The sequence below is a fragment of the Anomaloglossus baeobatrachus genome, chromosome 4 (genome assembly GCF_048569485.1).
Source record: "Anomaloglossus baeobatrachus isolate aAnoBae1 chromosome 4, aAnoBae1.hap1, whole genome shotgun sequence".
NCBI lineage: Eukaryota > Metazoa > Chordata > Amphibia > Anura > Aromobatidae > Anomaloglossus > Anomaloglossus baeobatrachus.
In genome coordinates, this window is record NC_134356.1 from 610,963,718 (window position 1) to 610,984,539 (window position 20,822).

Genomic DNA, 20,822 nt, shown 5'->3' on the forward strand with positions numbered 1-20,822 from the left:
GATATTTACTTTTTATGGTTTCTTGTTTAATTTGCTGTATATTACAAAAGTCTCACCAGTTTTACCATGATCTAGTACCATATTGTAAAGGGAAATGCAAAAGATAAATTGTTTTTTTAAGGCTTCTGGGAGCCAAATATTATTTCCTTCATTGGCATCAATAATGTGGAGTGACTACATGATGAAAAGGACATGACAAAGGAAGCCTTGGCTCTCAGCAGAAAAGAAAGAAGCACGTGGTTATGGTTGTTTTCAAGTTGGAGTACAAACTTACAAGACCATTTTTGAAAATGCAATTAAAACGGATAATTGCCTGCTACAGAAAATAGAACCCACGGCATGAACTACCTTGAGAAGCCCCAGTGGCCTAATGGATAAGGCACTGGCCTCCTAAGCCAGGGATTGTGGGTTCAAGTCCCATCTGGGGTGTTTGCTTATCTCTGAAACAGCGCATGGTCTGTCTAATCTTTCTACCAGTTTGAATTTGATCTTGCAAAATTCTCCAAAAAAGAAAGATTGCTACTTTTAATTGAAAGAAGTGTGACCATGCTAAATAATAAAATACGATATTACAAATACAGCATATAAAATATAGCAACAGAGCGTGTGTTCATCCCAGCCAATGCACATGTGCACTTCCTGAAGCAACAGGATGTTTCAGTTTAAAAATGCCCATTGGCCAGTGTGATAAATGTCTCAATTGATTCTTCATAAAGATTGTGATCTGGTAAAAAATGTATTTTCAAACTGTGGAAAAAGCAACAACACAAATCCTGTTTTATCAAATAGTTACATTTCGGAGCAAATTTTTCATTTTAAATTTCTGATTGTTTTTTTTTCATATATGCAATGCTGCAGCTCAGCAGCTGCTCCAGTGGCGCAATCGGTCAGCGCGCGGTACTTATAAAGCAGTAACTGATGAGCTATGCCGAGGTTGTGAGTTCAAGCCTCACCTGGAGCAGACTTTTCTTGTCTTCCTTTGTTATTTTGAACAAATGCGTTAGCCAAAGTTTCTCGAGTTCCATCATGATCTACTTGCACGATTGAGAAGGAAGTTTCCGAGAGATATTTACTTTTTATGGTTTCTTGTTTAATTTGCTGTATATTACAAAAGTCTCACCAGTTTTACCATGATCTAGTACCATATTGTAAAGGGAAATGTAAAAGATAAATTGTTTTTTTAAGGCTTCTGGGAGCCAAATATTATTTCCTTCATTGGCATCAATAATGTGGAGTGACTACATGATGAAAAGGACATGACAAAGGAAGCCCTGGCTCTCAGCAGAAAAGAAAGAAGCACGTGGTTATGGTTGTTTTCAAGTTGGAGTACAAACTTACAAGACCATTTTTGAAAATGCAATTAAAACGGATAATTGCCTGCTACAGAAAAAAGAACCCACGGCATGAACTACCTTGAGAAGCCCCAGTGGCCTAATAGATAAGGCACTGGCTTCCTAAGCCAGGGATTGTGGGTTCAAGTCCCATCTGGGGTGTTTGCTTATCTCTGAAACAGCGCATGGTCTGTCTAATCTTTCTATCAGTTTGAATTTGATCTTGCAAAATTCTCCAAAAAAGAAAGATGGCGACTTTTAATTGAAAGAAGTGTGACCATGCTAAATAATAAAATACGATATTACAAATACAGCATATAAAATATAGCAACAGAGCGTGTGTTCATCCCAGCCAATGCACATCTGCACTTCCTGAAGCAACAGGATGTTTCAGTTTAAAAATGCCCATTGGCCAGTGTGATAAATGTCTCAATTGATTCTTCATAAAGATTGTGATCTGGTAAAAAATGTATTTTCAAACTGTGGAAAAAGCAACAACACAAATCCTGTTTTATCAAATAGTTACATTTCGGAGCAAATTTTTCATTTTAAATTTCTGATTGTTTTTTTTTCATATATGCAATGCTGCAGCCCAGCAGCTGCTCCAGTGGCGCAATCGGTCAGCGCGCGGTACTTATAAAGCAGTAACTGATGAGCTATGCCGAGGTTGTGAGTTCAAGTCTCACCTGGAGCAGACTTTTCTTGTCTTCCTTTGTTATTTTGAACAAATGCGTTAGCCAAAGTTTCTCGAGTTCCATCATGATCTACTTGCACGATTGAGAAGGAAGTTTCCGAGAGATATTTACTTTTTATGGTTTCTTGTTTAATTTGCTGTATATTACAAAAGTCTCACCAGTTTTACCATGATCTAGTACCATATTGTAAAGGGAAATGTAAAAGATAAATTGTTTTTTTAAGGCTTCTGGGAGCCAAATATTATTTTCTTCATTGGCATCAATAATGTGGAGTGACTACATGATGAAAAGGACATGACAAAGGAAGCCCTGGCTCTCAGCAGAAAAGAAAGAAGCACGTGGTTATGGTTGTTTTCAAGTTGGAGTACAAACTTACAAGACCATTTTTGAAAATGCAATTAAAACGGATAATTGCCTGCTACAGAAAAAAGAACCCACGGCATGAACTACCTTGAGAAGCCCCAGTGGCCTAATGGATAAGGCACTGGCCTCCTAAGCCAGGGATTGTGGGTTCAAGTCCCATCTGGGGTGTTTGCTTATCTCTGAAACAGCGCATGGTCTGTCTAATCTTTCTACCAGTTTGAATTTGATCTTGCAAAATTCTCCAAAAAAGAAAGATTGCTACTTTTAATTGAAAGAAGTGTGACCATGCTAAATAATAAAATACGATATTACAAATACAGCATATAAAATATAGCAACAGAGCGTGTGTTCATCCCAGCCAATGCACATGTGCACTTCCTGAAGCAACAGGATGTTTCAGTTTAAAAATGCCCATTGGCCAGTGTGATAAATGTCTCAATTGATTCTTCATAAAGATTGTGATCTGGTAAAAAATGTATTTTCAAACTGTGGAAAAAGCAACAACACAAATCCTGTTTTATCAAATAGTTACATTTCGGAGCAAATTTTTCATTTTAAATTTCTGATTGTTTTTTTTTCATATATGCAATGCTGCAGCTCAGCAGCTGCTCCAGTGGCGCAATCGGTCAGCGCGCAGTACTTATAAAGCAGTAACTGATGAGCTATGCCGAGGTTGTGAGTTCAAGCCTCACCTGGAGCAGACTTTTCTTGTCTTCCTTTGTTATTTTGAACAAATGCGTTAGCCAAAGTTTCTCGAGTTCCATCATGATCTACTTGCACGATTGAGAAGGAAGTTTCCGAGAGATATTTACTTTTTATGGTTTCTTGTTTAATTTGCTGTATATTACAAAAGTCTCACCAGTTTTACCATGATCTAGTACCATATTGTAAAGGGAAATGCAAAAGATAAATTGTTTTTTTAAGGCTTCTGGGAGCCAAATATTATTTCCTTCATTGGCATCAATAATGTGGAGTGACTACATGATGAAAAGGACATGACAAAGGAAGCCCTGGCTCTCAGCAGAAAAGAAAGAAGCACGTGGTTATGGTTGTTTTCAAGTTGGAGTACAAACTTACAAGACCATTTTTGAAAATGCAATTAAAACGGATAATTGCCTGCTACAGAAAATAGAACCCACGGCATGAACTACCTTGAGAAGCCCCAGTGGCCTAATGGATAAGGCACTGGCCTCCTAAGCCAGGGATTGTGGGTTCAAGTCCCATCTGGGGTGTTTGCTTATCTCTGAAACAGCGCATGGTCTGTCTAATCTTTCTACCAGTTTGAATTTGATCTTGCAAAATTCTCCAAAAAAGAAAGATTGCTACTTTTAATTGAAAGAAGTGTGACCATGCTAAATAATAAAATACGATATTACAAATACAGCATATAAAATATAGCAACAGAGCGTGTGTTCATCCCAGCCAATGCACATGTGCACTTCCTGAAGCAACAGGATGTTTCAGTTTAAATATGCCCATTGGCCAGTGTGATAAATGTCTCAATTGATTCTTCATAAAGATTGTGATCTGGTAAAAAATGTATTTTCAAACTGTGGAAAAAGCAACAACACAAATCCTGTTTTATCAAATAGTTACATTTCGGAGCAAATTTTTCATTTTAAATTTCTGATTGTTTTTTTTTCATATATGCAATGCTGCAGCCCAGCAGCTGCTCCAGTGGCGCAATCGGTCAGCGCGCGGTACTTATAAAGCAGTAACTGATGAGCTATGCTGAGGTTGTGAGTTCAAGCCTCACCTGGAGCAGACTTTTCTTGTCTTCCTTTGTTATTTTGAACAAATGCGTTAGCCAAAGTTTCTCGAGTTCCATCATGATCTACTTGCACGATTGAGAAGGAAGTTTCCGAGAGATATTTACTTTTTATGGTTTCTTGTTTAATTTGCTGTATATTACAAAAGTCTCACCAGTTTTACCATGATCTAGTACCATATTGTAAAGGGAAATGTAAAAGATAAATTGTTTTTTTAAGGCTTCTGGGAGCCAAATATTATTTCCTTCATTGGCATCAATAATGTGGAGTGACTACATGATGAAAAGGACATGACAAAGGAAGCCCTGGCTCTCAGCAGAAAAGAAAGAAGCACGTGGTTATGGTTGTTTTCAAGTTGGAGTACAAACTTACAAGACCATTTTTGAAAATGCAATTAAAACGGATAATTGCCTGCTACAGAAAATAGAACCCACGGCATGAACTACCTTGAGAAGCCCCAGTGGCCTAATGGATAAGGCACTGGCCTCCTAAGCCAGGGATTGTGGGTTCAAGTCCCATCTGGGGTGTTTGCTTATCTCTGAAACAGCGCATGGTCTGTCTAATCTTTCTACCAGTTTGAATTTGATCTTGCAAAATTCTCCAAAAAAGAAAGATTGCTACTTTTAATTGAAAGAAGTGTGACCATGCTAAATAATAAAATACGATATTACAAATACAGCATATAAAATATAGCAACAGAGCGTGTGTTCATCCCAGCCAATGCACATGTGCACTTCCTGAAGCAACAGGATGTTTCAGTTTAAAAATGCCCATTGGCCAGTGTGATAAATGTCTCAATTGATTCTTCATAAAGATTGTGATCTGGTAAAAAATGTATTTTCAAACTGTGGAAAAAGCAACAACACAAATCCTGTTTTATCAAATAGTTACATTTCGGAGCAAATTTTTCATTTTAAATTTCTGATTGTTTTTTTTTCATATATGCAATGCTGCAGCCCAGCAGCTGCTCCAGTGGCGCAATCGGTCAGCGCGCGGTACTTATAAAGCAGTAACTGATGAGCTATGCCGAGGTTGTGAGTTCAAGCCTCACCTGGAGCAGACTTTTCTTGTCTTCCTTTGTTATTTTGAACAAATGCGTTAGCCAAAGTTTCTCGAGTTCCATCATGATCTACTTGCACGATTGAGAAGGAAGTTTCCGAGAGATATTTACTTTTTATGGTTTCTTGTTTAATTTGCTGTATATTACAAAAGTCTCACCAGTTTTACCATGATCTAGTACCATATTGTAAAGGGAAATGTAAAAGATAAATTGTTTTTTTAAGGCTTCTGGGAGCCAAATATTATTTCCTTCATTGGCATCAATAATGTGGAGTGACTACATGATGAAAAGGACATGACAAAGGAAGCCTTGGCTCTCAGCAGAAAAGAAAGAAGCACGTGGTTATGGTTGTTTTCAAGTTGGAGTACAAACTTACAAGACCATTTTTGAAAATGCAATTAAAACGGATAATTGCCTGCTACAGAAAATAGAACCCACGGCATGAACTACCTTGAGAAGCCCCAGTGGCCTAATGGATAAGGCACTGGCCTCCTAAGCCAGGGATTGTGGGTTCAAGTCCCATCTGGGGTGTTTGCTTATCTCTGAAACAGCGCATGGTCTGTCTAATCTTTCTACCAGTTTGAATTTGATCTTGCAAAATTCTCCAAAAAAGAAAGATTGCGACTTTTAATTGAAAGAAGTGTGACCATGCTAAATAATAAAATACGATATTACAAATACAGCATATAAAACATAGCAACAGAGCGTGTGTTCATCCCAGCCAATGCACATGTGCACTTCCTGAAGCAACAGGATGTTTCAGTTTAAAAATGCCCATTGGCCAGTGTGATAAATGTCTCAATTGATTCTTCATAAAGATTGTGATCTGGTAAAAAATGTATTTTCAAACTGTGGAAAAAGCAACAACACAAATCCTGTTTTATCAAATAGTTACATTTCGGAGCAAATTTTTCATTTTAAATTTCTGATTGTTTTTTTTTCATATATGCAATGCTGCAGCCCAGCAGCTGCTCCAGTGGCGCAATCGGTCAGCGCGCGGTACTTATAAAGCAGTAACTGATGAGCTATGCCGAGGTTGTGAGTTCAAGCCTCACCTGGAGCAGACTTTTCTTGTCTTCCTTTGTTATTTTGAACAAATGCGTTAGCCAAAGTTTCTCGAGTTCCATCATGATCTACTTGCACGATTGAGAAGGAAGTTTCCGAGAGATATTTACTTTTTATGGTTGCTTGTTTAATTTGCTGTATATTACAAAAGTCTCACCAGTTTTACCATGATCTAGTACCATATTGTAAAGGGAAATGCAAAAGATAAATTGTTTTTTTAAGGCTTCTGGGAGCCAAATATTATTTCCTTCATTGGCATCAATAATGTGGAGTGACTACATGATGAAAAGGACATGACAAAGGAAGCCCTGGCTCTCAGCAGAAAAGAAAGAAGCACGTGGTTATGGTTGTTTTCAAGTTGGAGTACAAACTTACAAGACCATTTTTGAAAATGCAATTAAAACGGATAATTGCCTGCTACAGAAAATAGAACCCACGGCATGAACTACCTTGAGAAGCCCCAGTGGCCTAATGGATAAGGCACTGGCCTCCTAAGCCAGGGATTGTGGGTTCAAGTCCCATCTGGGGTGTTTGCTTATCTCTGAAACAGCGCATGGTCTGTCTAATCTTTCTACCAGTTTGAATTTGATCTTGCAAAATTCTCCAAAAAAGAAAGATTGCTACTTTTAATTGAAAGAAGTGTGACCATGCTAAATAATAAAATACGATATTACAAATACAGCATATAAAATATAGCAACAGAGCGTGTGTTCATCCCAGCCAATGCACATGTGCACTTCCTGAAGCAACAGGATGTTTCAGTTTAAATATGCCCATTGGCCAGTGTGATAAATGTCTCAATTGATTCTTCATAAAGATTGTGATCTGGTAAAAAATGTATTTTCAAACTGTGGAAAAAGCAACAACACAAATCCTGTTTTATCAAATAGTTACATTTCGGAGCAAATTTTTCATTTTAAATTTCTGATTGTTTTTTTTTCATATATGCAATGCTGCAGCCCAGCAGCTGCTCCAGTGGCGCAATCGGTCAGCGCGCGGTACTTATAAAGCAGTAACTGATGAGCTATGCTGAGGTTGTGAGTTCAAGCCTCACCTGGAGCAGACTTTTCTTGTCTTCCTTTGTTATTTTGAACAAATGCGTTAGCCAAAGTTTCTCGAGTTCCATCATGATCTACTTGCACGATTGAGAAGGAAGTTTCCGAGAGATATTTACTTTTTATGGTTTCTTGTTTAATTTGCTGTATATTACAAAAGTCTCACCAGTTTTACCATGATCTAGTACCATATTGTAAAGGGAAATGTAAAAGATAATTTGTTTTTTTAAGGCTTCTGGGAGCCAAATATTATTTCCTTCATTGGCATCAATAATGTGGAGTGACTACATGATGAAAAGGACATGACAAAGGAAGCCCTGGCTCTCAGCAGAAAAGAAAGAAGCACGTGGTTATGGTTGTTTTCAAGTTGGAGTACAAACTTACAAGACCATTTTTGAAAATGCAATTAAAACGGATAATTGCCTGCTACAGAAAATAGAACCCACGGCATGAACTACCTTGAGAAGCCCCAGTGGCCTAATGGATAAGGCACTGGCCTCCTAAGCCAGGGATTGTGGGTTCAAGTCCCATCTGGGGTGTTTGCTTATCTCTGAAACAGCGCATGGTCTGTCTAATCTTTCTACCAGTTTGAATTTGATCTTGCAAAATTCTCCAAAAAAGAAAGATTGCTACTTTTAATTGAAAGAAGTGTGACCATGCTAAATAATAAAATACGATATTACAAATACAGCATATAAAATATAGCAACAGAGCGTGTGTTCATCCCAGCCAATACACATGTGCACTTCCTGAAGCAACAGGATGTTTCAGTTTAAAAATGCCCATTGGCCAGTGTGATAAATGTCTCAATTGATTCTTCATAAAGATTGTGATCTGGTAAAAAATGTATTTTCAAACTGTGGAAAAAGCAACAACACAAATCCTGTTTTATCAAATAGTTACATTTCGGAGCAAATTTTTCATTTTAAATTTCTGATTGTTTTTTTTTCATATATGCAATGCTGCAGCCCAGCAGCTGCTCCAGTGGCGCAATCGGTCAGCGCGCGGTACTTATAAAGCAGTAACTGATGAGCTATGCCGAGGTTGTGAGTTCAAGCCTCACCTGGAGCAGACTTTTCTTGTCTTCCTTTGTTATTTTGAACAAATGCGTTAGCCAAAGTTTCTCGAGTTCCATCATGATCTACTTGCACGATTGAGAAGGAAGTTTCCGAGAGATATTTACTTTTTATGGTTTCTTGTTTAATTTGCTGTATATTACAAAAGTCTCACCAGTTTTACCATGATCTAGTACCATATTGTAAAGGGAAATGTAAAAGATAAATTGTTTTTTTAAGGCTTCTGGGAGCCAAATATTATTTCCTTCATTGGCATCAATAATGTGGAGTGACTACATGATGAAAAGGACATGACAAAGGAAGCCCTGGCTCTCAGCAGAAAAGAAAGAAGCACGTGGTTATGGTTGTTTTCAAGTTGGAGTACAAACTTACAAGACCATTTTTGAAAATGCAATTAAAACGGATAATTGCCTGCTACAGAAAATAGAACCCACGGCATGAACTACCTTGAGAAGCCCCAGTGGCCTAATGGATAAGGCACTGGCCTCCTAAGCCAGGGATTGTGGGTTCAAGTCCCATCTGGGGTGTTTGCTTATCTCTGAAACAGCGCATGGTCTGTCTAATCTTTCTACCAGTTTGAATTTGATCTTGCAAAATTCTCCAAAAAAGAAAGATTGCTACTTTTAATTGAAAGAAGTGTGACCATGCTAAATAATAAAATACGATATTACAAATACAGCATATAAAATATAGCAACAGAGCGTGTGTTCATCCCAGCCAATACACATGTGCACTTCCTGAAGCAACAGGATGTTTCAGTTTAAAAATGCCCATTGGCCAGTGTGATAAATGTCTCAATTGATTCTTCATAAAGATTGTGATCTGGTAAAAAATGTATTTTCAAACTGTGGAAAAAGCAACAACACAAATCCTGTTTTATCAAATAGTTACATTTCGGAGCAAATTTTTCATTTTAAATTTCTGATTGTTTTTTTTTCATATATGCAATGCTGCAGCCCAGCAGCTGCTCCAGTGGCGCAATCGGTCAGCGCGCGGTACTTATAAAGCAGTAACTGATGAGCTATGCCGAGGTTGTGAGTTCAAGCCTCACCTGGAGCAGACTTTTCTTGTCTTCCTTTGTTATTTTGAACAAATGCGTTAGCCAAAGTTTCTCGAGTTCCATCATGATCTACTTGCACGATTGAGAAGGAAGTTTCCGAGAGATATTTACTTTTTATGGTTTCTTGTTTAATTTGCTGTATATTACAAAAGTCTCACCAGTTTTACCATGATCTAGTACCATATTGTAAAGGGAAATGTAAAAGATAAATTGTTTTTTTAAGGCTTCTGGGAGCCAAATATTATTTCCTTCATTGGCATCAATAATGTGGAGTGACTACATGATGAAAAGGACATGACAAAGGAAGCCCTGGCTCTCAGCAGAAAAGAAAGAAGCACGTGGTTATGGTTGTTTTCAAGTTGGAGTACAAACTTACAAGACCATTTTTGAAAATGCAATTAAAACGGATAATTGCCTGCTACAGAAAATAGAACCCACGGCATGAACTACCTTGAGAAGCCCCAGTGGCCTAATGGATAAGGCACTGGCCTCCTAAGCCAGGGATTGTGGGTTCAAGTCCCATCTGGGGTGTTTGCTTATCTCTGAAACAGCGCATGGTCTGTCTAATCTTTCTACCAGTTTGAATTTGATCTTGCAAAATTCTCCAAAAAAGAAAGATTGCTACTTTTAATTGAAAGAAGTGTGACCATGCTAAATAATAAAATACGATATTACAAATACAGCATATAAAATATAGCAACAGAGCGTGTGTTCATCCCAGCCAATGCACATGTGCACTTCCTGAAGCAACAGGATGTTTCAGTTTAAAAATGCCCATTGGCCAGTGTGATAAATGTCTCAATTGATTCTTCATAAAGATTGTGATCTGGTAAAAAATGTATTTTCAAACTGTGGAAAAAGCAACAACACAAATCCTGTTTTATCAAATAGTTACATTTCGGAGCAAATTTTTCATTTTAAATTTCTGATTGTTTTTTTTTCATATATGCAATGCTGCAGCCCAGCAGCTGCTCCAGTGGCGCAATCGGTCAGCGCGCGGTACTTATAAAGCAGTAACTGATGAGCTATGCCGAGGTTGTGAGTTCAAGCCTCACCTGGAGCAGACTTTTCTTGTCTTCCTTTGTTATTTTGAACAAATGCGTTAGCCAAAGTTTCTCGAGTTCCATCATGATCTACTTGCACGATTGAGAAGGAAGTTTCCGAGAGATATTTACTTTTTATGGTTTCTTGTTTAATTTGCTGTATATTACAAAAGTCTCACCAGTTTTACCATGATCTAGTACCATATTGTAAAGGGAAATGTAAAAGATAAATTGTTTTTTTAAGGCTTCTGGGAGCCAAATATTATTTCCTTCATTGGCATCAATAATGTGGAGTGACTACATGATGAAAAGGACATGACAAAGGAAGCCCTGGCTCTCAGCAGAAAAGAAAGAAGCACGTGGTTATGGTTGTTTTCAAGTTGGAGTACAAACTTACAAGACCATTTTTGAAAATGCAATTAAAACGGATAATTGCCTGCTACAGAAAAAAGAACCCACGGCATGAACTACCTTGAGAAGCCCCAGTGGCCTAATAGATAAGGCACTGGCCTCCTAAGCCAGGGATTGTGGGTTCAAGTCCCATCTGGGGTGTTTGCTTATCTCTGAAACAGCGCATGGTCTGTCTAATCTTTCTACCAGTTTGAATTTGATCTTGCAAAATTCTCCAAAAAAGAAAGATTGCTACTTTTAATTGAAAGAAGTGTGACCATGCTAAATAATAAAATACGATATTACAAATACAGCATATAAAATATAGCAACAGAGCGTGTGTTCATCCCAGCCAATGCACATGTGCACTTCCTGAAGCAACAGGATGTTTCAGTTTAAAAATGCCCATTGGCCAGTGTGATAAATGTCTCAATTGATTCTTCATAAAGATTGTGATCTGGTAAAAAATGTATTTTCAAACTGTGGAAAAAGCAACAACACAAATCCTGTTTTATCAAATAGTTACATTTCGGAGCAAATTTTTCATTTTAAATTTCTGATTGTTTTTTTTTCATATATGCAATGCTGCAGCTCAGCAGCTGCTCCAGTGGTGCAATCGGTCAGCGCGCGGTACTTATAAAGCAGTAACTGATGAGCTATGCCGAGGTTGTGAGTTCAAGCCTCACCTGGAGCAGACTTTTCTTGTCTTCCTTTGTTATTTTGAACAAATGCGTTAGCCAAAGTTTCTCGAGTTCCATCATGATCTACTTGCACGATTGAGAAGGAAGTTTCCGAGAGATATTTACTTTTTATGGTTTCTTGTTTAATTTGCTGTATATTACAAAAGTCTCACCAGTTTTACCATGATCTAGTACCATATTGTAAAGGGAAATGTAAAAGATAAATTGTTTTTTTCAGGCTTCTGGGAGCCAAATATTATTTCCTTCATTGGCATCAATAATGTGGAGTGACTACATGATGAAAAGGACATGACAAAGGAAGCCCTGGCTCTCAGCAGAAAAGAAAGAAGCACGTGGTTATGGTTGTTTTCAAGTTGGAGTACAAACTTACAAGACCATTTTTGAAAATGCAATTAAAACGGATAATTGCCTGCTACAGAAAAAAGAACCCACGGCATGAACTACCTTGAGAAGCCCCAGTGGCCTAATGGATAAGGCACTGGCCTCCTAAGCCAGGGATTGTGGGTTCAAGTCCCATCTGGGGTGTTTGCTTATCTCTGAAACAGCGCATGGTCTGTCTAATCTTTCTACCAGTTTGAATTTGATCTTGCAAAATTCTCCAAAAAAGAAAGATTGCTACTTTTAATTGAAAGAAGTGTGACCATGCTAAATAATAAAATACGATATTACAAATACAGCATATAAAATATAGCAACAGAGCGTGTGTTCATCCCAGCCAATGCACATGTGCACTTCCTGAAGCAACAGGATGTTTCAGTTTAAAAATGCCCATTGGCCAGTGTGATAAATGTCTCAATTGATTCTTCATAAAGATTGTGATCTGGTAAAAAATGTATTTTCAAACTGTGGAAAAAGCAACAACACAAATCCTGTTTTATCAAATAGTTACATTTCGGAGCAAATTTTTCATTTTAAATTTCTGATTGTTTTTTTTTCATATATGCAATGCTGCAGCTCAGCAGCTGCTCCAGTGGCGCAATCGGTCAGCGCGCGGTACTTATAAAGCAGTAACTGATGAGCTATGCCGAGGTTGTGAGTTCAAGCCTCACCTGGAGCAGAATTTTTTTGTCTTCCTTTGTTATTTTGAACAAATGCGTTAGCCAAAGTTTCTCGAGTTCCATCATGATCTACTTGCACGATTGAGAAGGAAGTTTCCGAGAGATATTTACTTTTTATGGTTTCTTGTTTAATTTGCTGTATATTACAAAATTCTCACCAGTTTTACCATGATCTAGTACCATATTGTAAAGGGAAATGTAAAAGATAAATTGTTTTTTTAAGGCTTCTGGGAGCCAAATATTATTTCCTTCATTGGCATCAATAATGTGGAGTGACTACATGATGAAAAGGACATGACAAAGGAAGCCCTGGCTCTCAGCAGAAAAGAAAGAAGCACGTGGTTATGGTTGTTTTCAAGTTGGAGTACAAACTTACAAGACCATTTTTGAAAATGCAATTAAAACGGATAATTGCCTGCTACAGAAAAAAGAACCCACAGCATGAACTACCTTGAGAAGCCCCAGTGGCCTAATGGATAAGGCACTGGCCTCCTAAGCCAGGGATTATGGGTTCAAGTCCCATCTGGGGTGTTTGCTTATCTCTGAAACAGCGCATGGTCTGTCTAATCTTTCTACCAGTTTGAATTTGATCTTGCAAAATTCTCCAAAAAAGAAAGATTGCGACTTTTAATTGAAAGAAGTGTGACCATGCTAAATAATAAAATACGATATTACAAATACAGCATATAAAATATAGCAACAGAGCGTGTGTTCATCCCAGCCAATGCACACGTGCACTTCCTGAAGCAACAGGATGTTTCAGTTTAAAAATGCCCATTGGCCAGTGTGATAAATGTCTCAATTGATTCTTCATAAAGATTGTGATCTGGTAAAAAATGTATTTTCAAACTGTGGAAAAAGCAACAACACAAATCCTGTTTTATCAAATAGTTACATTTCGGAGCAAATTTTTCATTTTAAATTTCTGATTGTTTTTTTTTCATATATGCAATGCTGCAGCTCAGCAGCTGCTCCAGTGGCGCAATCGGTCAGCGCGCAGTACTTATAAAGCAGTAACTGATGAGCTATGCCGAGGTTGTGAGTTCAAGCCTCACCTGGAGCAGACTTTTCTTGTCTTCCTTTGTTATTTTGAACAAATGCGTTAGCCAAAGTTTCTCGAGTTCCATCATGATCTACTTGCACGATTGAGAAGGAAGTTTCCGAGAGATATTTACTTTTTATGGTTTCTTGTTTAATTTGCTGTATATTACAAAAGTCTCACCAGTTTTACCATGATCTAGTACCATATTGTAAAGGGAAATGCAAAAGATAAATTGTTTTTTTAAGGCTTCTGGGAGCCAAATATTATTTCCTTCATTGGCATCAATAATGTGGAGTGACTACATGATGAAAAGGACATGACAAGGGAAGCCCTGGCTCTCAGCAGAAAAGAAAGAAGCACGTGGTTATGGTTGTTTTCAAGTTGGAGTACAAACTTACAAGACCATTTTTGAAAATGCAATTAAAACGGATAATTGCCTGCTACAGAAAATAGAACCCACGGCATGAACTACCTTGAGAAGCCCCAGTGGCCTAATGGATAAGGCACTGGCCTCCTAAGCCAGGGATTGTGGGTTCAAGTCCCATCTGGGGTGTTTGCTTATCTCTGAAACAGCGCATGGTCTGTCTAATCTTTCTACCAGTTTGAATTTGATCTTGCAAAATTCTCCAAAAAAGAAAGATTGCTACTTTTAATTGAAAGAAGTGTGACCATGCTAAATAATAAAATACGATATTACAAATACAGCATATAAAATATAGCAACAGAGCGTGTGTTCATCCCAGCCAATGCACATGTGCACTTCCTGAAGCAACAGGATGTTTCAGTTTAAATATGCCCATTGGCCAGTGTGATAAATGTCTCAATTGATTCTTCATAAAGATTGTGATCTGGTAAAAAATGTATTTTCAAACTGTGGAAAAAGCAACAACACAAATCCTGTTTTATCAAATAGTTACATTTCGGAGCAAATTTTTCATTTTAAATTTCTGATTGTTTTTTTTTCATATATGCAATGCTGCAGCCCAGCAGCTGCTCCAGTGGCGCAATCGGTCAGCGCGCGGTACTTATAAAGCAGTAACTGATGAGCTATGCTGAGGTTGTGAGTTCAAGCCTCACCTGGAGCAGACTTTTCTTGTCTTCCTTTGTTATTTTGAACAAATGCGTTAGCCAAAGTTTCTCGAGTTCCATCATGATCTACTTGCACGATTGAGAAGGAAGTTTCCGAGAGATATTTACTTTTTATGGTTTCTTGTTTAATTTGCTGTATATTACAAAAGTCTCACCAGTTTTACCATGATCTAGTACCATATTGTAAAGGGAAATGTAAAAGATAAATTGTTTTTTTAAGGCTTCTGGGAGCCAAATATTATTTCCTTCATTGGCATCAATAATGTGGAGTGACTACATGATGAAAAGGACATGACAAAGGAAGCCCTGGCTCTCAGCAGAAAAGAAAGAAGCACGTGGTTATGGTTGTTTTCAAGTTGGAGTACAAACTTACAAGACCATTTTTGAAAATGCAATTAAAACGGATAATTGCCTGCTACAGAAAATAGAACCCACGGCATGAACTACCTTGAGAAGCCCCAGTGGCCTAATGGATAAGGCACTGGCCTCCTAAGCCAGGGATTGTGGGTTCAAGTCCCATCTGGGGTGTTTGCTTATCTCTGAAACAGCGCATGGTCTGTCTAATCTTTCTACCAGTTTGAATTTGATCTTGCAAAATTCTCCAAAAAAGAAAGATTGCTACTTTTAATTGAAAGAAGTGTGACCATGCTAAATAATAAAATACGATATTACAAATACAGCATATAAAATATAGCAACAGAGCGTGTGTTCATCCCAGCCAATGCACATGTGCACTTCCTGAAGCAACAGGATGTTTCAGTTTAAAAATGCCCATTGGCCAGTGTGATAAATGTCTCAATTGATTCTTCATAAAGATTGTGATCTGGTAAAAAATGTATTTTCAAACTGTGGAAAAAGCAACAACACAAATCCTGTTTTATCAAATAGTTACATTTCGGAGCAAATTTTTCATTTTAAATTTCTGATTGTTTTTTTTTCATATATGCAATGCTGCAGCCCAGCAGCTGCTCCAGTGGCGCAATCGGTCAGCGCGCGGTACTTATAAAGCAGTAACTGATGAGCTATGCCGAGGTTGTGAGTTCAAGCCTCACCTGGAGCAGACTTTTCTTGTCTTCCTTTGTTATTTTGAACAAATGCGTTAGCCAAAGTTTCTCGAGTTCCATCATGATCTACTTGCACGATTGAGAAGGAAGTTTCCGAGAGATATTTACTTTTTATGGTTTCTTGTTTAATTTGCTGTATATTACAAAAGTCTCACCAGTTTTACCATGATCTAGTACCATATTGTAAAGGGAAATGTAAAAGATAAATTGTTTTTTTAAGGCTTCTGGGAGCCAAATATTATTTCCTTCATTGGCATCAATAATGTGGAGTGACTACATGATGAAAAGGACATGACAAAGGAAGCCTTGGCTCTCAGCAGAAAAGAAAGAAGCACGTGGTTATGGTTGTTTTCAAGTTGGAGTACAAACTTACAAGACCATTTTTGAAAATGCAATTAAAACGGATAATTGCCTGCTACAGAAAATAGAACCCACGGCATGAACTACCTTGAGAAGCCCCAGTGGCCAAATGGATAAGGCACTGGCCTCCTAAGCCAGGGATTGTGGGTTCAAGTCCCATCTGGGGTGTTTGCTTATCTCTGAAACAGCGCATGGTCTGTCTAATCTTTCTACCAGTTTGAATTTGAGCTTGCAAAATTCTCCAAAAAAGAAAGATTGCGACTTTTAATTGAAAGAAGTGTGACCATGCTAAATAATAAAATACGATATTACAAATACAGCATATAAAATATAGCAACAGAGCGTGTGTTCATCCCAGCCAATGCACATGTGCACTTCCTGAAGCAACAGGATGTTTCAGTTTAAAAATGCCCATTGGCCAGTGTGATAAATGTCTCAATTGATTCTTCATAAAGATTGTGATCTGGTAAAAAATGTATTTTCAAACTGTGGAAAAAGCAACAACACAAATCCTGTTTTATCAAATAGTTACATTTCGGAGCAAATTTTTCATTTTAAATTTCTGATTGTTTTTTTTTCATATATGCAATGCTGCAGCCCAGCAGCTGCTCCAGTGGCGCAATCGGTCAGCGCGCGGTACTTATAAAGCAGTAACTGATGAGCTATGCCGAGGTTGTGAGTTCAAGCCTCACCTGGAGCAGACTTTTCTTGTCTTCCTTTGTTATTTTGAACAAATGCGTTAGCCAAAGTTTCTCGAGTTCCATCATGATCTACTTGCACGATTGAGAAGGAAGTTTCCGAGAGATATTTACTTTTTATGGTTTCTTGTTTAATTTGCTGTATATTACAAAAGTCTCACCAGTTTTACCATGATCTAGTACCATATTGTAAAGGGAAATGTAAAAGATAAATTGTTTTTTTAAGGCTTCTGGGAGCCAAATATTATTTCCTTCATTGGCATCAATAATGTGGAGTGACTACATGATGAAAAGGACATGACAAAGGAAGCCCTGGCTCTCAGCAGAAAAGAAAGAAGCACGTGGTTATGGTTGTTTTCAAGTTGGAGTACAAACTTACAAGACCATTTTTGAAAATGCAATTAAAACGGATAATTGCCTGCTACAGAAAATAGAACCCACGGCATGAACTACCTTGAGAAGCCCCAGTGGCCTAATGGATAAGGCACTGGCCTCCTAAGCCAGGGATTGTGGGTTCAAGTCCCATCTGGGGTGTTTGCTTATCTCTGAAACAGCGCATGGTCTGTCTAATCTTTCTACCAGTTTGAATTTGATCTTGCAAAAGTCTCCAAAAAAGAAAGATTGCTACTTTTAATTGAAAGAAGTGTGACCATGCTAAATAATAAAATACGATATTACAAATACAGCATATAAAATATAGCAACAGAGCGTGTGTTCATCCCAGCCAATGCACATGTGCACTTCCTGAAGCAACAGGATGTTTCAGTTTAAAAATGCCCATTGGCCAGTGTGATAAATGTCTCAATTGATTCTTCATAAAGATTGTGATCTGGTAAAAAATGTATTTTCAAACTGTGGAAAAAGCAACAACACAAATCCTGTTTTATCAAATAGTTACATTTCGGAGCAAATTTTTCATTTTAAATTTCTGATTGTTTTTTTTTCATATATGCAATGCTGCAGCTCAGCAGCTGCTCCAGTGGCGCAATCGGTCAGCGCGCAGTACTTATAAAGCAGTAACTGATGAGCTATGCCGAGGTTGTGAGTTCAAGCCTCACCTGGAGCAGACTTTTCTTGTCTTCCTTTGTTATTTTGAACAAATGCGTTAGCCAAAGTTTCTCGAGTTCCATCATGATCTACTTGCACGATTGAGAAGGAAGTTTCCGAGAGATATTTACTTTTTATGGTTGCTTGTTTAATTTGCTGTATATTACAAAAGTCTCACCAGTTTTACCATGATCTAGTACCATATTGTAAAGGGAAATGCAAAAGATAAATTGTTTTTTTAAGGCTTCTGGGAGCCAAATATTATTTCCTTCATTGGCATCAATAATGTGGAGTGACTACATGATGAAAAGGACATGACAAAGGAAGCCCTGGCTCTCAGCAGAAAAGAAAGAAGCACGTGGTTATGGTTGTTTTCAAGTTGGAGTACAAACTTACAAGACCATTTTTGAAAATGCAATTAAAACGGATAATTGCCTGCTACAGAAAATAGAACCCACGGCATGAACTACCTTGAGAAGCCCCAGTGGCCTAATGGATAAGGCACTGGCCTCCTAAGCCAGGGATTGTGGGTTCAAGTCCCATCTGGGGTGTTTGCTTATCTCTGAAACAGCGCATGGTCTGTCTAATCTTTCTACCAGTTTGAATTTGGTCTTGCAAAATTCTCCAAAAAAGAAAGATTGCTACTTTTAATTGAAAGAAGTGTGACCATGCTAAATAATAAAATACGATATTACAAATACAGCATATAAAATATAGCAACAGAGCGTGTGTTCATCCCAGCCAATGCACATGTGCACTTCCTGAAGCAACAGGATGTTTCAGTTTAAATATGCCCATTGGCCAGTGTGATAAATGTCTCAATTGATTCTTCATAAAGATTATGATCTGGTAAAAAATGTATTTTCAAACTGTGGAAAAAGCAACAACACAAATCCTGTTTTATCAAATAGTTACATTTCGGAGCAAATTTTTCATTTTAAATTTCTGATTGTTTTTTTTTCATATATGCAATGCTGCAGCCCAGCAGCTGCTCCAGTGGCGCAATCGGTCAGCGCGCGGTACTTATAAAGCAGTAACTGATGAGCTATGCTGAGGTTGTGAGTTCAAGCCTCACCTGGAGCAGACTTTTCTTGTCTTCCTTTGTTATTTTGAACAAATGCGTTAGCCAAAGTTTCTCGAGTTCCATCATGATCTACTTGCACGATTGAGAAGGAAGTTTCCGAGAGATATTTACTTTTTATGGTTTCTTGTTTAATTTGCTGTATATTACAAAATTCTCACCAGTTTTACCATGATCTAGTACCATATTGTAAAGGGAAATGTAAAAGATAAATTGTTTTTTTAAGGCTTCTGGGAGCCAAATATTATTTCCTTCATTGGCATCAATAATGTGGAGTGACTACATGATGAAAAGGACATGACAAAGGAAGCCCTGGCTCTCAGCAGAAAAGAAAGAAGCACGTGGTTATGGTTGTTTTCAAGTTGGAGTACAAACTTACAAGACCATTTTTGAAAATGCAATTAAAACGGATAATTGCCTGCTACAGAAAATAGAACCCACGGCATGAACTACCTTGAGAAGCCCCAGTGGCCTAATGGATAAGGCACTGGCCTCCTAAGCCAGGGATTGTGGGTTCAAGTCCCATCTGGGGTGTTTGCTTATCTCTGAAACAGCGCATGGTCTGTCTAATCTTTCTACCAGTTTGAATTTGATCTTGCAAAAGTCTCCAAAAAAGAAAGATTGCTACTTTTAATTGAAAGAAGTGTGACCATGCTAAATAATAAAATACGATATTACAAATACAGCATATAAAATATAGCAACAGAGCGTGTGTTCATCCCAGCCAATGCACATGTGCACTTCCTGAAGCAACAGGATGTTTCAGTTTAAAAATGCCCATTGGCCAGTGTGATAAATGTCTCAATTGATTCTTCATAAAGATTGTGATCTGGTAAAAAATGTATTTTCAAACTGTGGAAAAAGCAACAACACAAATCCTGTTTTATCAAATAGTTACATTTCGGAGCAAATTTTTCATTTTAAATTTCTGATTGTTTTTTTTTCATATATGCAATGCTGCAGCCCAGCAGCTGCTCCAGTGGCGCAATCGGTCAGCGCGCAGTACTTATAAAGCAGTAACTGATGAGCTATGCCGAGGTTGTGAGTTCAAGCCTCACCTGGAGCAGACTTTTCTTGTCTTCCTTTGTTATTTTGAACAAATGCGTTAGCCAAAGTTTCTCGAGTTCCATCATGATCTACTTGCACGATTGAGAAGGAAGTTTCCGAGAGATATTTACTTTTTATGGTTGCTTGTTTAATTTGCTGTATATTACAAAAGTCTCACCAGTTTTACCATGATCTAATACCATATTGTAAAGGGAAATGCAAAAGATAAATTGTTTTTTTAAGGCTTCTGGGAGCCAAATATTATTTCCTTCATTGGCATCAATAATGTGGAGTGACTACATGATGAAAAGGACATGACAAAGGAAGCCCTGGCTCTCAGCAGAAAAGAAAGAAGCACGTGGTTATGGTTGTTTTCAAGTTGGAGTACAAACTTACAAGACCATTTTTGAAAATGCAATTAAAACGGATAATTGCCTGCTACAGAAAATAGAACCCACGGCATGAACTACCTTGAGAAGCCCCAGTGGCCTAATGGATAAGGCACTGGCCTCCTAAGCCAGGGATTGTGGGTTCAAGTCCCATCTGGGGTGTTTGCTTATCTCTGAAACAGCGCATGGTCTGTCTAATCTTTCTACCAGTTTGAATTTGGTCTTGCAAAATTCTCCAAAAAAGAAAGATTGCTACTTTTAATTGAAAGAAGTGTGACCATGCTAAATAATAAAATACGATATTACAAATACAGCATATAAAATATAGCAACAGAGCGT

General features: G+C 37.9%; 39 non-coding genes across 39 annotated transcripts; all 39 read left to right on the forward strand.

Annotated features, from left to right (window-relative positions):
* Window positions 1-356: 356 nt before the first annotated feature.
* TRNAR-CCU (transfer RNA arginine (anticodon CCU)) lies at window positions 357-429 on the forward strand. The gene has a single exon. It is a non-coding gene; the product is annotated as a tRNA-Arg (tRNA).
* Window positions 430-868: 439 nt separating this feature from the next.
* TRNAI-UAU (transfer RNA isoleucine (anticodon UAU)) lies at window positions 869-961 on the forward strand. The gene is given in 2 exon segments: window positions 869-906; window positions 926-961. It is a non-coding gene; the product is annotated as a tRNA-Ile (tRNA).
* A 459-nt stretch (window positions 962-1,420) lies between these two features.
* Window positions 1,421-1,493, forward strand: TRNAR-CCU (transfer RNA arginine (anticodon CCU)). The gene has a single exon. It is a non-coding gene; the product is annotated as a tRNA-Arg (tRNA).
* A 439-nt stretch (window positions 1,494-1,932) lies between these two features.
* On the forward strand, window positions 1,933-2,025 carry TRNAI-UAU (transfer RNA isoleucine (anticodon UAU)). The gene is given in 2 exon segments: window positions 1,933-1,970; window positions 1,990-2,025. It is a non-coding gene; the product is annotated as a tRNA-Ile (tRNA).
* Window positions 2,026-2,484: 459 nt separating this feature from the next.
* TRNAR-CCU (transfer RNA arginine (anticodon CCU)) lies at window positions 2,485-2,557 on the forward strand. The gene has a single exon. It is a non-coding gene; the product is annotated as a tRNA-Arg (tRNA).
* Window positions 2,558-2,996: 439 nt separating this feature from the next.
* On the forward strand, window positions 2,997-3,089 carry TRNAI-UAU (transfer RNA isoleucine (anticodon UAU)). The gene is given in 2 exon segments: window positions 2,997-3,034; window positions 3,054-3,089. It is a non-coding gene; the product is annotated as a tRNA-Ile (tRNA).
* A 459-nt stretch (window positions 3,090-3,548) lies between these two features.
* Window positions 3,549-3,621, forward strand: TRNAR-CCU (transfer RNA arginine (anticodon CCU)). The gene has a single exon. It is a non-coding gene; the product is annotated as a tRNA-Arg (tRNA).
* Window positions 3,622-4,060: 439 nt separating this feature from the next.
* On the forward strand, window positions 4,061-4,153 carry TRNAI-UAU (transfer RNA isoleucine (anticodon UAU)). Its single transcript is given in 2 exon segments — window positions 4,061-4,098; window positions 4,118-4,153. It is a non-coding gene; the product is annotated as a tRNA-Ile (tRNA).
* A 459-nt stretch (window positions 4,154-4,612) lies between these two features.
* TRNAR-CCU (transfer RNA arginine (anticodon CCU)) lies at window positions 4,613-4,685 on the forward strand. The gene has a single exon. It is a non-coding gene; the product is annotated as a tRNA-Arg (tRNA).
* A 439-nt stretch (window positions 4,686-5,124) lies between these two features.
* Window positions 5,125-5,217, forward strand: TRNAI-UAU (transfer RNA isoleucine (anticodon UAU)). Its single transcript is given in 2 exon segments — window positions 5,125-5,162; window positions 5,182-5,217. It is a non-coding gene; the product is annotated as a tRNA-Ile (tRNA).
* A 459-nt stretch (window positions 5,218-5,676) lies between these two features.
* Window positions 5,677-5,749, forward strand: TRNAR-CCU (transfer RNA arginine (anticodon CCU)). Its single transcript has one exon. It is a non-coding gene; the product is annotated as a tRNA-Arg (tRNA).
* Window positions 5,750-6,188: 439 nt separating this feature from the next.
* Window positions 6,189-6,281, forward strand: TRNAI-UAU (transfer RNA isoleucine (anticodon UAU)). The gene is given in 2 exon segments: window positions 6,189-6,226; window positions 6,246-6,281. It is a non-coding gene; the product is annotated as a tRNA-Ile (tRNA).
* A 459-nt stretch (window positions 6,282-6,740) lies between these two features.
* Window positions 6,741-6,813, forward strand: TRNAR-CCU (transfer RNA arginine (anticodon CCU)). Its single transcript has one exon. It is a non-coding gene; the product is annotated as a tRNA-Arg (tRNA).
* A 439-nt stretch (window positions 6,814-7,252) lies between these two features.
* TRNAI-UAU (transfer RNA isoleucine (anticodon UAU)) lies at window positions 7,253-7,345 on the forward strand. Its single transcript is given in 2 exon segments — window positions 7,253-7,290; window positions 7,310-7,345. It is a non-coding gene; the product is annotated as a tRNA-Ile (tRNA).
* A 459-nt stretch (window positions 7,346-7,804) lies between these two features.
* TRNAR-CCU (transfer RNA arginine (anticodon CCU)) lies at window positions 7,805-7,877 on the forward strand. Its single transcript has one exon. It is a non-coding gene; the product is annotated as a tRNA-Arg (tRNA).
* Window positions 7,878-8,316: 439 nt separating this feature from the next.
* On the forward strand, window positions 8,317-8,409 carry TRNAI-UAU (transfer RNA isoleucine (anticodon UAU)). The gene is given in 2 exon segments: window positions 8,317-8,354; window positions 8,374-8,409. It is a non-coding gene; the product is annotated as a tRNA-Ile (tRNA).
* A 459-nt stretch (window positions 8,410-8,868) lies between these two features.
* On the forward strand, window positions 8,869-8,941 carry TRNAR-CCU (transfer RNA arginine (anticodon CCU)). The gene has a single exon. It is a non-coding gene; the product is annotated as a tRNA-Arg (tRNA).
* Window positions 8,942-9,380: 439 nt separating this feature from the next.
* TRNAI-UAU (transfer RNA isoleucine (anticodon UAU)) lies at window positions 9,381-9,473 on the forward strand. The gene is given in 2 exon segments: window positions 9,381-9,418; window positions 9,438-9,473. It is a non-coding gene; the product is annotated as a tRNA-Ile (tRNA).
* Window positions 9,474-9,932: 459 nt separating this feature from the next.
* Window positions 9,933-10,005, forward strand: TRNAR-CCU (transfer RNA arginine (anticodon CCU)). Its single transcript has one exon. It is a non-coding gene; the product is annotated as a tRNA-Arg (tRNA).
* Window positions 10,006-10,444: 439 nt separating this feature from the next.
* TRNAI-UAU (transfer RNA isoleucine (anticodon UAU)) lies at window positions 10,445-10,537 on the forward strand. The gene is given in 2 exon segments: window positions 10,445-10,482; window positions 10,502-10,537. It is a non-coding gene; the product is annotated as a tRNA-Ile (tRNA).
* A 459-nt stretch (window positions 10,538-10,996) lies between these two features.
* On the forward strand, window positions 10,997-11,069 carry TRNAR-CCU (transfer RNA arginine (anticodon CCU)). The gene has a single exon. It is a non-coding gene; the product is annotated as a tRNA-Arg (tRNA).
* Window positions 11,070-11,508: 439 nt separating this feature from the next.
* Window positions 11,509-11,601, forward strand: TRNAI-UAU (transfer RNA isoleucine (anticodon UAU)). Its single transcript is given in 2 exon segments — window positions 11,509-11,546; window positions 11,566-11,601. It is a non-coding gene; the product is annotated as a tRNA-Ile (tRNA).
* Window positions 11,602-12,060: 459 nt separating this feature from the next.
* Window positions 12,061-12,133, forward strand: TRNAR-CCU (transfer RNA arginine (anticodon CCU)). The gene has a single exon. It is a non-coding gene; the product is annotated as a tRNA-Arg (tRNA).
* Window positions 12,134-12,572: 439 nt separating this feature from the next.
* On the forward strand, window positions 12,573-12,665 carry TRNAI-UAU (transfer RNA isoleucine (anticodon UAU)). The gene is given in 2 exon segments: window positions 12,573-12,610; window positions 12,630-12,665. It is a non-coding gene; the product is annotated as a tRNA-Ile (tRNA).
* A 459-nt stretch (window positions 12,666-13,124) lies between these two features.
* Window positions 13,125-13,197, forward strand: TRNAR-CCU (transfer RNA arginine (anticodon CCU)). The gene has a single exon. It is a non-coding gene; the product is annotated as a tRNA-Arg (tRNA).
* A 439-nt stretch (window positions 13,198-13,636) lies between these two features.
* On the forward strand, window positions 13,637-13,729 carry TRNAI-UAU (transfer RNA isoleucine (anticodon UAU)). The gene is given in 2 exon segments: window positions 13,637-13,674; window positions 13,694-13,729. It is a non-coding gene; the product is annotated as a tRNA-Ile (tRNA).
* A 459-nt stretch (window positions 13,730-14,188) lies between these two features.
* TRNAR-CCU (transfer RNA arginine (anticodon CCU)) lies at window positions 14,189-14,261 on the forward strand. Its single transcript has one exon. It is a non-coding gene; the product is annotated as a tRNA-Arg (tRNA).
* Window positions 14,262-14,700: 439 nt separating this feature from the next.
* On the forward strand, window positions 14,701-14,793 carry TRNAI-UAU (transfer RNA isoleucine (anticodon UAU)). The gene is given in 2 exon segments: window positions 14,701-14,738; window positions 14,758-14,793. It is a non-coding gene; the product is annotated as a tRNA-Ile (tRNA).
* Window positions 14,794-15,252: 459 nt separating this feature from the next.
* Window positions 15,253-15,325, forward strand: TRNAR-CCU (transfer RNA arginine (anticodon CCU)). The gene has a single exon. It is a non-coding gene; the product is annotated as a tRNA-Arg (tRNA).
* A 439-nt stretch (window positions 15,326-15,764) lies between these two features.
* Window positions 15,765-15,857, forward strand: TRNAI-UAU (transfer RNA isoleucine (anticodon UAU)). Its single transcript is given in 2 exon segments — window positions 15,765-15,802; window positions 15,822-15,857. It is a non-coding gene; the product is annotated as a tRNA-Ile (tRNA).
* A 459-nt stretch (window positions 15,858-16,316) lies between these two features.
* Window positions 16,317-16,389, forward strand: TRNAR-CCU (transfer RNA arginine (anticodon CCU)). The gene has a single exon. It is a non-coding gene; the product is annotated as a tRNA-Arg (tRNA).
* A 439-nt stretch (window positions 16,390-16,828) lies between these two features.
* Window positions 16,829-16,921, forward strand: TRNAI-UAU (transfer RNA isoleucine (anticodon UAU)). The gene is given in 2 exon segments: window positions 16,829-16,866; window positions 16,886-16,921. It is a non-coding gene; the product is annotated as a tRNA-Ile (tRNA).
* Window positions 16,922-17,380: 459 nt separating this feature from the next.
* TRNAR-CCU (transfer RNA arginine (anticodon CCU)) lies at window positions 17,381-17,453 on the forward strand. The gene has a single exon. It is a non-coding gene; the product is annotated as a tRNA-Arg (tRNA).
* Window positions 17,454-17,892: 439 nt separating this feature from the next.
* TRNAI-UAU (transfer RNA isoleucine (anticodon UAU)) lies at window positions 17,893-17,985 on the forward strand. The gene is given in 2 exon segments: window positions 17,893-17,930; window positions 17,950-17,985. It is a non-coding gene; the product is annotated as a tRNA-Ile (tRNA).
* A 459-nt stretch (window positions 17,986-18,444) lies between these two features.
* On the forward strand, window positions 18,445-18,517 carry TRNAR-CCU (transfer RNA arginine (anticodon CCU)). Its single transcript has one exon. It is a non-coding gene; the product is annotated as a tRNA-Arg (tRNA).
* Window positions 18,518-18,956: 439 nt separating this feature from the next.
* Window positions 18,957-19,049, forward strand: TRNAI-UAU (transfer RNA isoleucine (anticodon UAU)). The gene is given in 2 exon segments: window positions 18,957-18,994; window positions 19,014-19,049. It is a non-coding gene; the product is annotated as a tRNA-Ile (tRNA).
* Window positions 19,050-19,508: 459 nt separating this feature from the next.
* TRNAR-CCU (transfer RNA arginine (anticodon CCU)) lies at window positions 19,509-19,581 on the forward strand. Its single transcript has one exon. It is a non-coding gene; the product is annotated as a tRNA-Arg (tRNA).
* A 439-nt stretch (window positions 19,582-20,020) lies between these two features.
* On the forward strand, window positions 20,021-20,113 carry TRNAI-UAU (transfer RNA isoleucine (anticodon UAU)). Its single transcript is given in 2 exon segments — window positions 20,021-20,058; window positions 20,078-20,113. It is a non-coding gene; the product is annotated as a tRNA-Ile (tRNA).
* Window positions 20,114-20,572: 459 nt separating this feature from the next.
* Window positions 20,573-20,645, forward strand: TRNAR-CCU (transfer RNA arginine (anticodon CCU)). The gene has a single exon. It is a non-coding gene; the product is annotated as a tRNA-Arg (tRNA).
* Window positions 20,646-20,822: the final 177 nt, after the last annotated feature.